Source organism: Phyllostomus hastatus, unplaced genomic scaffold (genome assembly GCF_019186645.2).
Source record: "Phyllostomus hastatus isolate PE091 unplaced genomic scaffold, TTU_PhHast_1.1 phas_contig_159, whole genome shotgun sequence".
In the NCBI taxonomy this organism is placed as follows: domain Eukaryota; kingdom Metazoa; phylum Chordata; class Mammalia; order Chiroptera; family Phyllostomidae; genus Phyllostomus; species Phyllostomus hastatus.
In genome coordinates, this window is record NW_025333640.1 from 29,136,681 (window position 1) to 29,148,542 (window position 11,862).

General features: G+C 43.3%; 1 pseudogene; it reads left to right on the top strand.

The window, feature by feature from the left end:
* Positions 1-3,644: 3,644 nt before the first annotated feature.
* Positions 3,645-4,917, top strand: LOC123813986 (annotated as a pseudogene).
* The last annotated feature ends 6,945 nt before the right edge of the window (positions 4,918-11,862 follow it).

Consider the following 11,862-nt stretch of genomic DNA (forward strand, 5'->3'; position numbering starts at 1 on the left):
TCACTGCGTGTGGAAAAGCCTGTCCTTTCCCCTTCGAGCAATCCTGGGATCCTTGCCAAAAATCATTTTACCATCATTCTCCCTTCTCTCCTTATTATAAACCAATTTGTATAAAAGCCCGGCCCTGGCTGGTGTAGCTCAGTGGATTGAGCTTGGGCTGCGAACCAAGCATCACAGGTTCGATTCCCAGTCAAGGCACATGCCTAAGTTGCAGGCCATGACCCCCAGCAACCACACATTGCTATTTCTCTCTCTTTCTCCCTCTCTCTCTCCCTCTCTCTCTCTCTCTCTCTCTCTCTCTCTCCCCCCTTCCCTCTCTAAAAATAAATAAATAGATAAAAATAAAATAAAATAAAATAAAAGCCCAAGATCTCCTAAGGAAGAGTCCTGGATCTACACCTCCCCCAGTCCGTGGTGGGTCAGCATGCACCATGGTGGCACTGACTGGGTTTGCCCCTCGGTTTCGTGCACAATCCCCCAGGTCAGGGGTGGGAATAACAGGGTGGAAGATCTCAGAGGAGAGAGAATCAATTTACTGCTAACAAAGTATAGTAGAAACTAAAGCAACTAATGAGAAAATTAAAGGGGTCAATCCCACTGTAGACATCACAAATATCAGTTCTATAGTCCAATATCCAATCTGCTCAACCATCAGCAGGCATCTTGGGTTTGGATTCATAATACAATCCACAAAATACAGTACATTCTCTCCGGTACCAAGTTTACTTAGCTGGAATAAAGGATATGGGATAGAAAAAAAAAAAAAAACAACCAAACTGGCAATCCGACTGGCAATATTGAAGGGGAGAGTCTTCTATTCCCGCGAGTTTCCGACACTCCCCTCTGGTGTCGGCCTGTGGTCACGAGAGAAGAGGCTGACCAGCCAGGCACCACTTCAGCTCGGAGAAGCCGTCAGCTCTGGGATCTCTGGAGCTTTTAGGCCTGGCTCCAGTGCAGCTGCAATTACTTAATGTACGGTCTCAACAGTGAGGAACTTAGCAACTTCAACCAATTCTTATTTCTTTTGAATATGATGTAAATAGTCTTGATGTAGTAGAGAACATATAAATAACAGATAGTGTATATACGCAAATATATGCACTTAACCTTGCCCTTTGTCCCCAGCTCCTGGGAAATAAGGTCTCAGTTCTTGGAATGTTCTGCATTGTAGGAGTATCTTTGTTTAACCGGAGGTCAGAGACTCCTGGGAGTTGCCTGTGCTAACAGTTTCAATTATGATGGGAGCCTCGGGCTGTGCATTCTCATCTTGATCTCTGGAGGGACTTGGGACTACGGGCAGTCAGGGGTAGTCAGCCATGTCTACGTGGTTGGTCCCCGATCAAATTTTCTAAATCCCTTAGTGAATTTCGATTATGCAACACAAAGTCATCAACTATAGTCACCAACTATGTTATACATTAGAACCCCAGCCCTTATTCGCCGTAGAGCTCAGACTTTCTACCTTTTTACCAACCTCTCTTTCTAACACGTAACTGAATAAATGACATTTCTAAGAGAGTAGAATTTAAATGTTTTCAGTAAACAAACAAATAGGGCGAGGGACGTGTTGATTAACTACCTGGGAGGAACCCCTTCACATATGTCCACATACATCAAATAATTACAAGGTACACTTTAAATGTCTTACAATTTTAATTTTTAATTATTCCTCAGTAAAGCTGAGACAAAGTCTGAACCCCGAGGCTCAAGTGGGCTTCCCTGGCAGCACTCGGCGTGCACTGGCACACGTCGCCAGTGGGGGGAGCACGCACTGTCCCCAAGACCCCACTGGGACTCTCCTGGCACCTACATTGCCTAAGGTGAGGTTTCAAGGAATCCCAGAGACCAACGGGGAGAACCCAGGCCTACTGTTAACCATTTCCGCGGTTTGTGGTGGGTAAAATGTGGTCTTTTCCTCAAGACATACTTAGTCTGTCAGGAAGAAAAGACGTGCAAAATAACACCAAGTGGAAAATGATTTTAAAAAATGATATTCTTCCGTTTCTCTTCCTCTCAGTCTTCCTATTTGCAAGTGAAGGAGAGAGTCATATCAGCATAGGAAATAAAGACAGTCTTTCAATAGTTTAGGACTGAAGAAGAAAAAAAAAGGTTTTTGTCATATTCCAACAAAGAACCTTGCTTCTTAAATAAGCGGTTTGCTCCGCCATGAAGGCAGGCCATTTGCAGGTAACAGCACCTGCAGCCAAAGTAAAATGGCTAGGAGTTCTTATCATTCTCTTCACTTAGAAAAGAGCACTACACGCCAGCACCCCCCAATGTTTTTGGCACCAGGGGCCACTCACCTCCTGCTGTGCGGCCCTGTCCCTCACAGACCGCGACACATACCAGTCCCTGACCCTGGAGGTCGGGGGCCCCTGCTACACACCAATTAAAAAGAAAATGCATAATTATTGTGTGTTTTATTTCCATGCCCTCAGAGTTGCCATATTCCAAACCAGTCTCTCCTTGCGTGTTTGCTAATTTTCATGTTAATAAGAAGACTTCTGTGGCATTTATGAGCCTGTAAATGATAACTCTTATTAGAAGTCCCTGCCTTCAATTAGCTTTAAAGACAATCAAAGACCAATGTTTTCATTGCCTCCTTTTCTACACAACGCTTTCCAGTTTTAACGGCCTACTCTTCTGTTCAGTTCCAGTGTAATACCAGCAGCAGAGGTTGAACTGTGCCTCTTTGATCCCCTTTGGTTGATCCTCTATGCTGCTAAGAGGCAGTACAGTTAGAGTATGAAAAGCTACATGTTCTTGTGGATAAAAAAAAATTATGAAAGAAAGCCTCTACTTGTAGAATTCCAGGATGTGCCTGTAAATAATCTTGTAAAAGGACCGGTAAATTTAACAACGTGGCAAACCCAAAAGCCTATTTTTCTTTTTTCTTTTAGTGACAGAGGCTAAAGCACTCACAATTACCATTGACTTTTGGTGTCCAAAACCTACATTTGTAATGGCTTAAAAATCCAAAAATAAACAGTTAATGAATCACTACTGTGACCCGGTAGCACAATTAACTCAGCGCAGCCATTTCCGTGCTCTACGGTTGCTGCCAAGGTCAAGGGACGTAACTGGGTCTAGAGTGTAATGACTCCAAGGAGTTTTAACAAGTGTTAACTCATTTGGTCCTCATTACACCCATGGGAGGTCCTCAGACCAGGCATGCTGCTTGGTTTATGAAAAAATAAACAGATTCTAAAAGGTTAAGTGACTTGTTTATGGTCACACAATAAAGGGGTGGGGGACGTGACTGTGTGTGTTCTGCCACTGGCGTTCTTTCCACTCAGGAACACTGCTTCAGTTCGGATTTGTTCGCTGTGCCCATGCCGATGGTAAAATGACTATGACATTCGTTGGCTTATTAATTACCCCTGAATTTAGAAGACCCTGACTTCTCCGTTAAGATCATGATAGGCTGCCTTCTAACTTGCAAATAATATTACAGGCAGAACCATAAAGAAAGCTGTTAACAACAGCTTCAAAAAGGACAAGAGTGAGGACCGACAGCCTCCCCCTCCCGCCGTGTTAGAACCCAAATCCCCCTGGCTTGCCGGGCTGCCGTGATGGACCACGGAGCAGACGCTGGGAGTCAGGAGAAAGTGTGATCGACAAAAAGTACAAAATATGGAAAAAGGGCACCCTTCTTCTTTATATGTTGATGATGACCCCTTCTCTGGAGTGGCCCAGCTTAACTGCAGAGTGGCTTCCAGATGGAACCAGACCAGCATTTGTCACCTTGTCCCAGGGGCACATGTTGGACGAACAAAACCACCTCGTGAGAGCCAGGGCGCAGCTCCCTAACAATGATGCTCAGTCTGATGCTTCACACTTGACAGTGAGAACGGAGAATGTGGAGGTTTGGGCTCTGGGGTGGGAACATTGAAACAGAAATCAAGACTAACCACAAAGGAGAAGTGAACAGGGCACCATGCACGCCACAGAACCCTTGCATCACTGCAGCAGAGACTCCATCTGGTCATGTTCTTGTTTTTGACGATACAGAGCATCCTTCTAAACCAGATCCTTCTGGAAAGTGCAACCCAGATTTGCGTCTGCATGGACATCCCAAGGAAGGCTATGGGCTTTCTTGGGACCCAAACGTCAGAGGGCACCCACTCAGTGCTTCAGAGGACCATGCCATCTGCCCACGGAACCCTAGTGCTGCTCCAGAGGAAGGAAACGTTGTGGCTGCAAAGACCATCTTCACAGGATGCGACCGTAGGGGATGTTTCGTGGTACCTGCTCCACGAGTCTCTGTGTAGATCAGTTGCTGAGGATCAGAACCTTACGATCTGGGACACTTGTTCAAATAATATGTCCAGACCAAGCTGTTCCGCTGACGCTCACGCTGCTGAAGTGAACTGCCTTTCTTTCGATCCTTACAGTGCGTTCAGTCTCGCCACAGGATTAGCTGCTAAGACTGTGGAAATCTGATAAATCTGAAATTTAAGTTGCATTCCTCAGAATCGCATAAGGATGAAGCATTCCAGGTTCACTAGTTGCCTCAGAATGAGACTGTTTTGGCTTCCAGTGGTACTGATGGCAGACTGAATGTCTGAGATTTGAGTAAAAGTGGAGAAGAAGAGTCCCCGGAAGATGCAGAAGACAGGCCACCAGGATTGTTCATTTGTGGCGGTCACACAGTCGAGATACCTAATATCTCCTAGAATCCCAATGAACCTCGGATGATCTGTTCTGTGTCAGAAGAAAATATCATGCAAGTGTGACAGATGGCAAAGAACACGTGTAATGACAACGACCCTGATGGAGGTGCGGACCAGAAGGACAGGGGACTTAGTTATGTCTGCACTTCTTGTGATGTTAGACTCCCCTTGGTTTCCTCTCAACCCTGACATTGACTTAACACTGACTTTGAGACACAGACTTTGCTCAGCTCTCGCTCTGTAATAGGCACCATCAAAACTGCTACTAGCCCAAACGGAGGGTGCTTTCTAAACAATACCTGAGGGCTTGATTCAGTAATGCCACACCCTGAATCTCATTTAAAGTTACTTCCAGAATTTTCTAGTAACAAAGATTTCGAGTAGCCACCAAAAGGGAATACTGTGTGTGGTTATTTTATTTTTTTTTATACTATATCCCCATGTTTTCCAGACTCGTTTAAGCAAAGGCTAGAAGTAAAAAATAGAGCTAAGCGAGGTAGGTATCTGAGCCGTAAAGGACAACTGCTGCAAAGATTCAAGTCATGTAAATTCTTACTCTAAAATCTCCACACCTGATTTGTCAGGACGCACATTTTGCTATGTAGACCAGCCTCCTCCCAGTTCTTAGCTTAAAACCATGTGATCCCTTTTCTCCATATATTTTTGCTTGTTAGTATATTTCTAGAGCTGTTTTCACATCAGTCTTTCCTTTCTGTGAAATGTTCAAAAAAAAAAAACTTGGGCCCATCAAGTTGTAAAGATGTATGTTTTTACCTGACCATTATACCCCAGATAGACTGTCCAATTAGGTACAGAAAAGTGAAACGATATCTTATATGTGTTTTTAAAAATTAAGTTAAATTAATCCTTGATAAAATTTGCTTTTTAAAAAAAATACCATGTCTGTTTGGGGTGATCAGTGTCACCAGCAGGCCTGTTACTCTCCATGACTAATTGTGCAAGTGCTTATAATGAAATAAATTTCTTTTCTACATTAAAAAAATAAGGACACGAATCAACTGCATATGCCAGACAAAGACAGGTATTTCCATCAACTTTAACCCTGTAACAGTTGGATGAAGTATTATCAGCAGCCTGCACGCAGTCTACCCTCTGGACTAGAAGGACACCACTGACCGTGAGGCTCCGACTCCTCTTCGCTGCTTGTTTTTAAAATGTCACATTAATTAGAAAACTGAGCAGCCACCCTCTCTCATCTTTCCAGACAGCCGAGACCTTGTGCCTTATTTCTCAACTGCCCTCACCCAACACAGTGCCTCTCGCAGAACAAGGCCACGGGTAGAAGGCCATGGACAGCAGTATGTGCATCCTGGGATGATGACTTTTCAGACGCAGCTCAAGCAGAGACCGGAAGCAGAAGCAGATTACACAGAAGCAGAGGCAGGAAACAGAAACCAATTACACAGGAGCAGAGGCAGGAAACAGAAACTGATACACAGAAGCAGAGACAGGAAGGGCCCTGGAAATGATACTGGCTGAGAAGGACTGTTTTTCAGGGATGGCACCTGATGAAACAATGGGAGGCCGCCTGTGTCCCCTCTCCTATAACAGAGACACTGAGAGGAGCAGGGTGTTCCATTTCAGTGCCAGTTGCACGTTTCTGAGGCACCAGAAATTGCACTGGCACTGTACACAGTCGAGAGGGTGGTTTTTACCAACACGCAAGTGACAGTGAGCGTGGCCATGGGCGATCTACGCCAGGTTGTCTGCCATCCTGAGACCCAGGGAGAGGTCACTTCATAGCAGAATGAAAAAAAAAAACTGCGGAGAGTAAGGTCAGAGCAGAATGAGATAAAATACACAAACAAAACCCCCCAGAAAACAAACAAGCAAAAAGCTTGAACGAAATTTTTTAAATTGTAGTAACAGGATGAAAGTCTTTGTTGGAGTCAGTGTAGAACGGGATTGATGTGAAGCAAATCAAATCAGTGATACAAAAAACTGAAAATTTCTCCCAGAAAATGGAGCGAAATGAGAAAAATGGTAGGTCGATAATATTCAAAGAACAGGGAGAAGAAATCCAATATATTGATAAAAGATGTTCTAAAAATGGAAGCATAACAAAAGAGAAACTATACTCAAAGATATAACAGAAGAATATTTTGCTAGGCAGGAAACACCAAAATCTGTTGCATGCCAGGAAAAATTAATAAAATATTTTAATACACCTATAAAGAGTAGGGTATTTTCTTGAATACTAAATTCCGGTAGGGAATAGGATGATGACTACAGATGTCTGAGGTTAAAAGTTTGGGACACAGGATCCCAAATTAAGCCAAGATGTCATGCATGTGTGACAGTAACTGAAAACACTCTTACACATGCAAAAGCTCCAAAAATTATAACACCCATAGCCCTCTTATGAATCAAGGAGACAAAACAGAACCTCGGAGATGGGTTCCACCCCACGGGGAAATTGGTCATCATAAAGGTTTCCAAAATGGGGAAGTACTTGCAAATTGGTTAGTGTTGAACAATAAAACTAGTTACAACTATGCAGAGAGTTTTTTACATGTTTTCATAAAATCTTCAAAATTTAAGTGAAAACTCAACAATAATCCTGTAGTTTAAACTTAATGTTGCTGAAAATTCATAATTGGGGTCTACAATCTCAAATACAAAAGGATAGGAAATGGAAAGAGGACATCGGACATGGGCGTGTAGAAAGGAAAATAAATACATGTTAAATTCCTGACTTTAAAACAATTACTCCAAATGTTATTTGTCTCACTCTTGGCTTTGATAGTTAAACACAAGGGCCAAATGTGTTCTTTTCTTTTTAAAATGTCTAAAATAACTATTCCCCCCCCAAAAATAAATAAAATAGCTACTTCTCTGTTTAAATACAGTCTGCCTACCTTTTCAATCTTTACTGAAGTGAGCAGGGGAAGGAAGGCAGTGGGTCCTGGAAGATGAAGCGGGTGCCTTTTCCGCTTCCTGCCGCAGTGCATCAGGTGCAGACGTAACTGCAGGACGGTGGTGTGGTGTCATCCACGGCGCAGTCAAGTTCACCCTGTGGTGGTCTAACTGAACACGAGAGAGAGAGTTACTGGAGAAATGTTGATTGTGCCACTGAGAACGGAAACCAAGCAGTTACTACCATGAATTCATAATAAATTTTTGGACAAAAAAAATATATTGTTCTTTGACTTAGATGGAGAGGGAAATTTTAGAGGGATGTTAGTAGGTCTTTGACGATAGTATTTTTTCAGCTCCAGGTGTTAAAAGATCATCCGTCGAGGCAAGCAAGATTTCCAATAGGTGTGTGCACTGGAACCAAAGAGTCGGTGGGAGGTGGGTGGGGCGGGGGGGGGAGGCAGAAGGGAAATGTCATAAATATTGATTTTCTCGGCATTCTATGAGTGGCGTTTGTTTTCAAAAACACTTCTTGAATATATTTCGGGGAGAAGAATGCTAAAGAAAGATCTTTTAAAAATAAATACGTGAGTTCTTGCTCTGTAATAGGAAACTGTTTTAGGTGCGGCAATGAACACAAATTTAAAAACAAAATGCCTGCTGTCTAACATGAAAAGGCATGTCCTTGGGATTTTAGGAAGATCATGCAGAATGTGCATTTTTCAAGGTCTGCAGCATTGTGGACCATCTCGGTCTCTGAGCAGGATCCTACTTGTATCTTTCCTACGACAATAAGATTAACATTTGAGGACACTATAAGACATAGTCAGTACAAATCAGTTAAAGGTCTTACCAGCTTCCATAGCCCTCACCTGCTTGCCAACCCTTTTTCTAAAATGGGAATCTCTGGGAGTCTGATGCTTACAGGACCCTGAGCTGATGTTTCTCCCTCGGTGAGAGAGGGGCTGCCCTCCCCTTCCAACCCAGGGTCTGGGGGACGGACTGGTCCTAGAAATGTCAGAGTGCTCTGATCTTTTGCATTGTTCTCCCTTAGGCAGAACTTGTGGGTCCACAGCGAAATCCCATTGTAATTTCCTTTGGTTTTATTTGGTGAACGAAAGTGAAGATTTCTCCTTAACACTTTGTCTGAACAAGCATGTGGGTTTCCTAAACCAAAAGGTCATCACCCAAGGAGTTAGTAGATCTGCTCATTTTATCTCAGCGTAAACAGTCTGTCTTTTAGAAAAATATTCGGTGGGTTTAGTCCATCTTGTTTAAGAATATTAACTGTAACCTGTTATTCTTCTATGATCCCATGAGAAGGAACGATTTCAGACTTGTGAGCAATAGCCCATTACAGGGTGATTTCCCCCAGCTTCCACAAAGGGAAAAGGAAACCAACACGAAGAAATGAAGAAGAAGCTAAGATGAACATTCAGTGATTTGGGAAAGTGATTAAGTATTTGCTTTTCTGAATGATAGATAAAATATTAAAAGATACAATTTTTTTTCAAAAGTTTGGAGCTGGGTAGTTGTCATTTTGGGCTTATACTAAGCAACCATAGTTATATTAAAGAATTAAATTGAATTAAGTCTTTCACTTGACCTGAATATTTGGATTTTATTAGTGAAGAAATCATTGATTATATACTCCTTATGTTTTATTTGGAAATAGCTGTCCCTCATTTAAGGGCTTGTTCTGCCTTGCCTGACTGTGATATGTGTGTGGGTACAACTCAGGTGGCAAGAAATGGCCCTGAGTAGAGGGCTATTGGAACAGAACAGGGACATCTCTTAGGTACAAGGCTAGGATATATACTCCATGAGTGAAATCTGGAAACACGAAAACCTGGTGTAAACTAGACTAGACTCCCAAACTGGAACATAAATCAAAGCAAAAACTAAGCCAAAAACATCAGACAGGACAATGTAACAGTTACCATTTATTATGCTCATGTTGAAGGTAAAGAAACAGGCTCAAATAGGGTAAACAACCTCTCTCAAGTTCATACAATGAGCAAGTGGCTAGAGTCAAAATTCAAACCGTCAAGTCCACCGGACACCAAATGTGCTGCTGCCCCTGCTGCCTTCCATCCACCAGACCTCCCAGAGCCAGAGGGAGGCAGGGGTGTGTAGTCGGCAGGCTCACAGTCTCTGGGGAGGGTGGGTCCCTGGGAGCCACATTCTAGACAGGAACTTATTCTGGGCTCCTCCAGGCTGGGACAGGTGCTTTTAGATACTGGTGCGCCTTGTTTTACTGCGATTTGCTTTATGGCACTTTCACATACATTGCACTTTTTAAAAACAAATTGAAGGTCAGTGGCAACCCCACATCTAGCTAGTCTGTTGACACCATTTTTCCAATAGGCTCAAATGATGGTTAGTGTTTTTTAGCAACAGATTATTTTTAATTAAGGTCTGTACATTTTTAGATATAGTACTATTGCACACTCAGTAGACTACAGCATAGTGCAACCATAATTTTCATATGCACAAAGAAACCAAAAGATCCCTGTGACTTGCTTTGGTGATATTCTCTTTATTGTGGTGGTCTGGAACCAAAGCCTCAAAATCTCCGAAGTCTGATAGTTGGACGTCCATGCCCATGGAAATAGAGCTTCTTTCATCAGCTCGGCGCGCACACAGCAGGGACTCAGCCCTCCACTCTCGCAGATAGACACATACTACAATTCTGTGTCATCCACGGTGTTTCTCAGTGTTCACGCATGGGCCTGTCCTTCACTGCTCACAGGATTCAATTAAATTCAGTCGAGCTCTTAACAGATTTTGTTCGTGTGTTTCTGAGTTAAGCGTTGTTTTCATTCTACAGCTACTGTAGATTTCAAGCAAGCACATTTTATGGTCAGAGAAAGCCCACTGCCACTAACTTAAGGCCTCCTGCTCTTGTGCTTTGATTTTCAGTAACTTTAAGGGGAAAAAAAAGTGTTAGACTAATTTCATGGAAAATGCCATACTACTCCACATTTATTTCTGTTTACCATGGGTGAGATTTGTTTGTATCTTAGAATTAGAAAGGCATTGAGAAATCATCCACCAGAGGAGTTACGTGGCCCAGGCCACCCTACAGGACCTGGGACAAACACCCAGGAGTCGTGTCTACAGACCAGTTCTCCAACCTCTCACGTCCCTTATGCGGCCTACGATCAAACATTAGAGAAGCCACCGATACCATGTCAATGTCCTCAGAGATAAACTGTCATACTCGGACTGCATTAACAAATGAATTACGGGGAAGACCTGACACATGCACAATTCGTTACCATTTAGTGTAAAATAAACCCGGTTCTACTCTGATCAACCCAATTCATTAGCAAAAGGTGCTCCAATGGGAACGCGGAGACGTTCGGAAAGGCCCCCCGTGCCACAGGCTGCGTGCTGTGGCTGCCCTGAGCACAGTCGAGCCCTCTGCGGGGTGACAGCACGAACACGCAGCAGCGCCCCACTCAGCTGCGATTTGCCTTCTGTGGTTTCAGTTACTTTCAGCCAACGGTGGGTCCAAAATATTAAATGGAAAGTTCCACGTATAAACAATTCACAACTTTTTAGTCATGCACGGTTCTGAGTAGTGTGATCAAATCTCGCGCGATCCTGCTCTGTCCCACCTGGGAGGCGAAACGTCCCCGTGTCCGGCGCATCCTCGCTGTGTTAGCTCCCTGTCCGCCAGTCACTGATTCGCTGTCCGAGTTATCAGATCCACTGCCCTGGTCAGCTAACCCTTATTGTACTGCATACTGCCACATTCACATAACTTGTATTACAGCATATTGTCATAATTGTTTTATTTTATTGTTCGTTATTGTTGTTAATCTCTTACTGTACCTAATGTATAAATTACCATCACAGATATGCATGCATAATAAGAAACATAGTATGTAGAGCAGTGGGTACTGTCTACGGTTTCAGGCACCCACTGGGGGTCCCGGACTGTATCCCCCGTGGGTAAGGGGAGTTACTGTATTGGATATCTGAGGCATTCTACTACTCAATGGACATTCAGAAGTATTTTCTATTTATAACAATGTTGCAAAATACCTATCTTATTTCCATTTCACAGATGGGGAAACTGAGTCTTCAATTTTGTGAGAGGTGGAGTCACCAAGAGGGAAGCCCCTGGTGGAGTGAAAAACAGGAGAGGGGGCTTATGGGAGTTTTCTCTGAGGTTTCCCAGCTGGGTGCCCTTGGGTAAGTCACCTCGACGCTCACGCCTCCTTTGGTTGACTGTACAATTTAAGTGTTTCCCTAAGTGAATTTTAAGTTTCATTCCAAAGGTAGCAACAGTCTAGAATCCGAG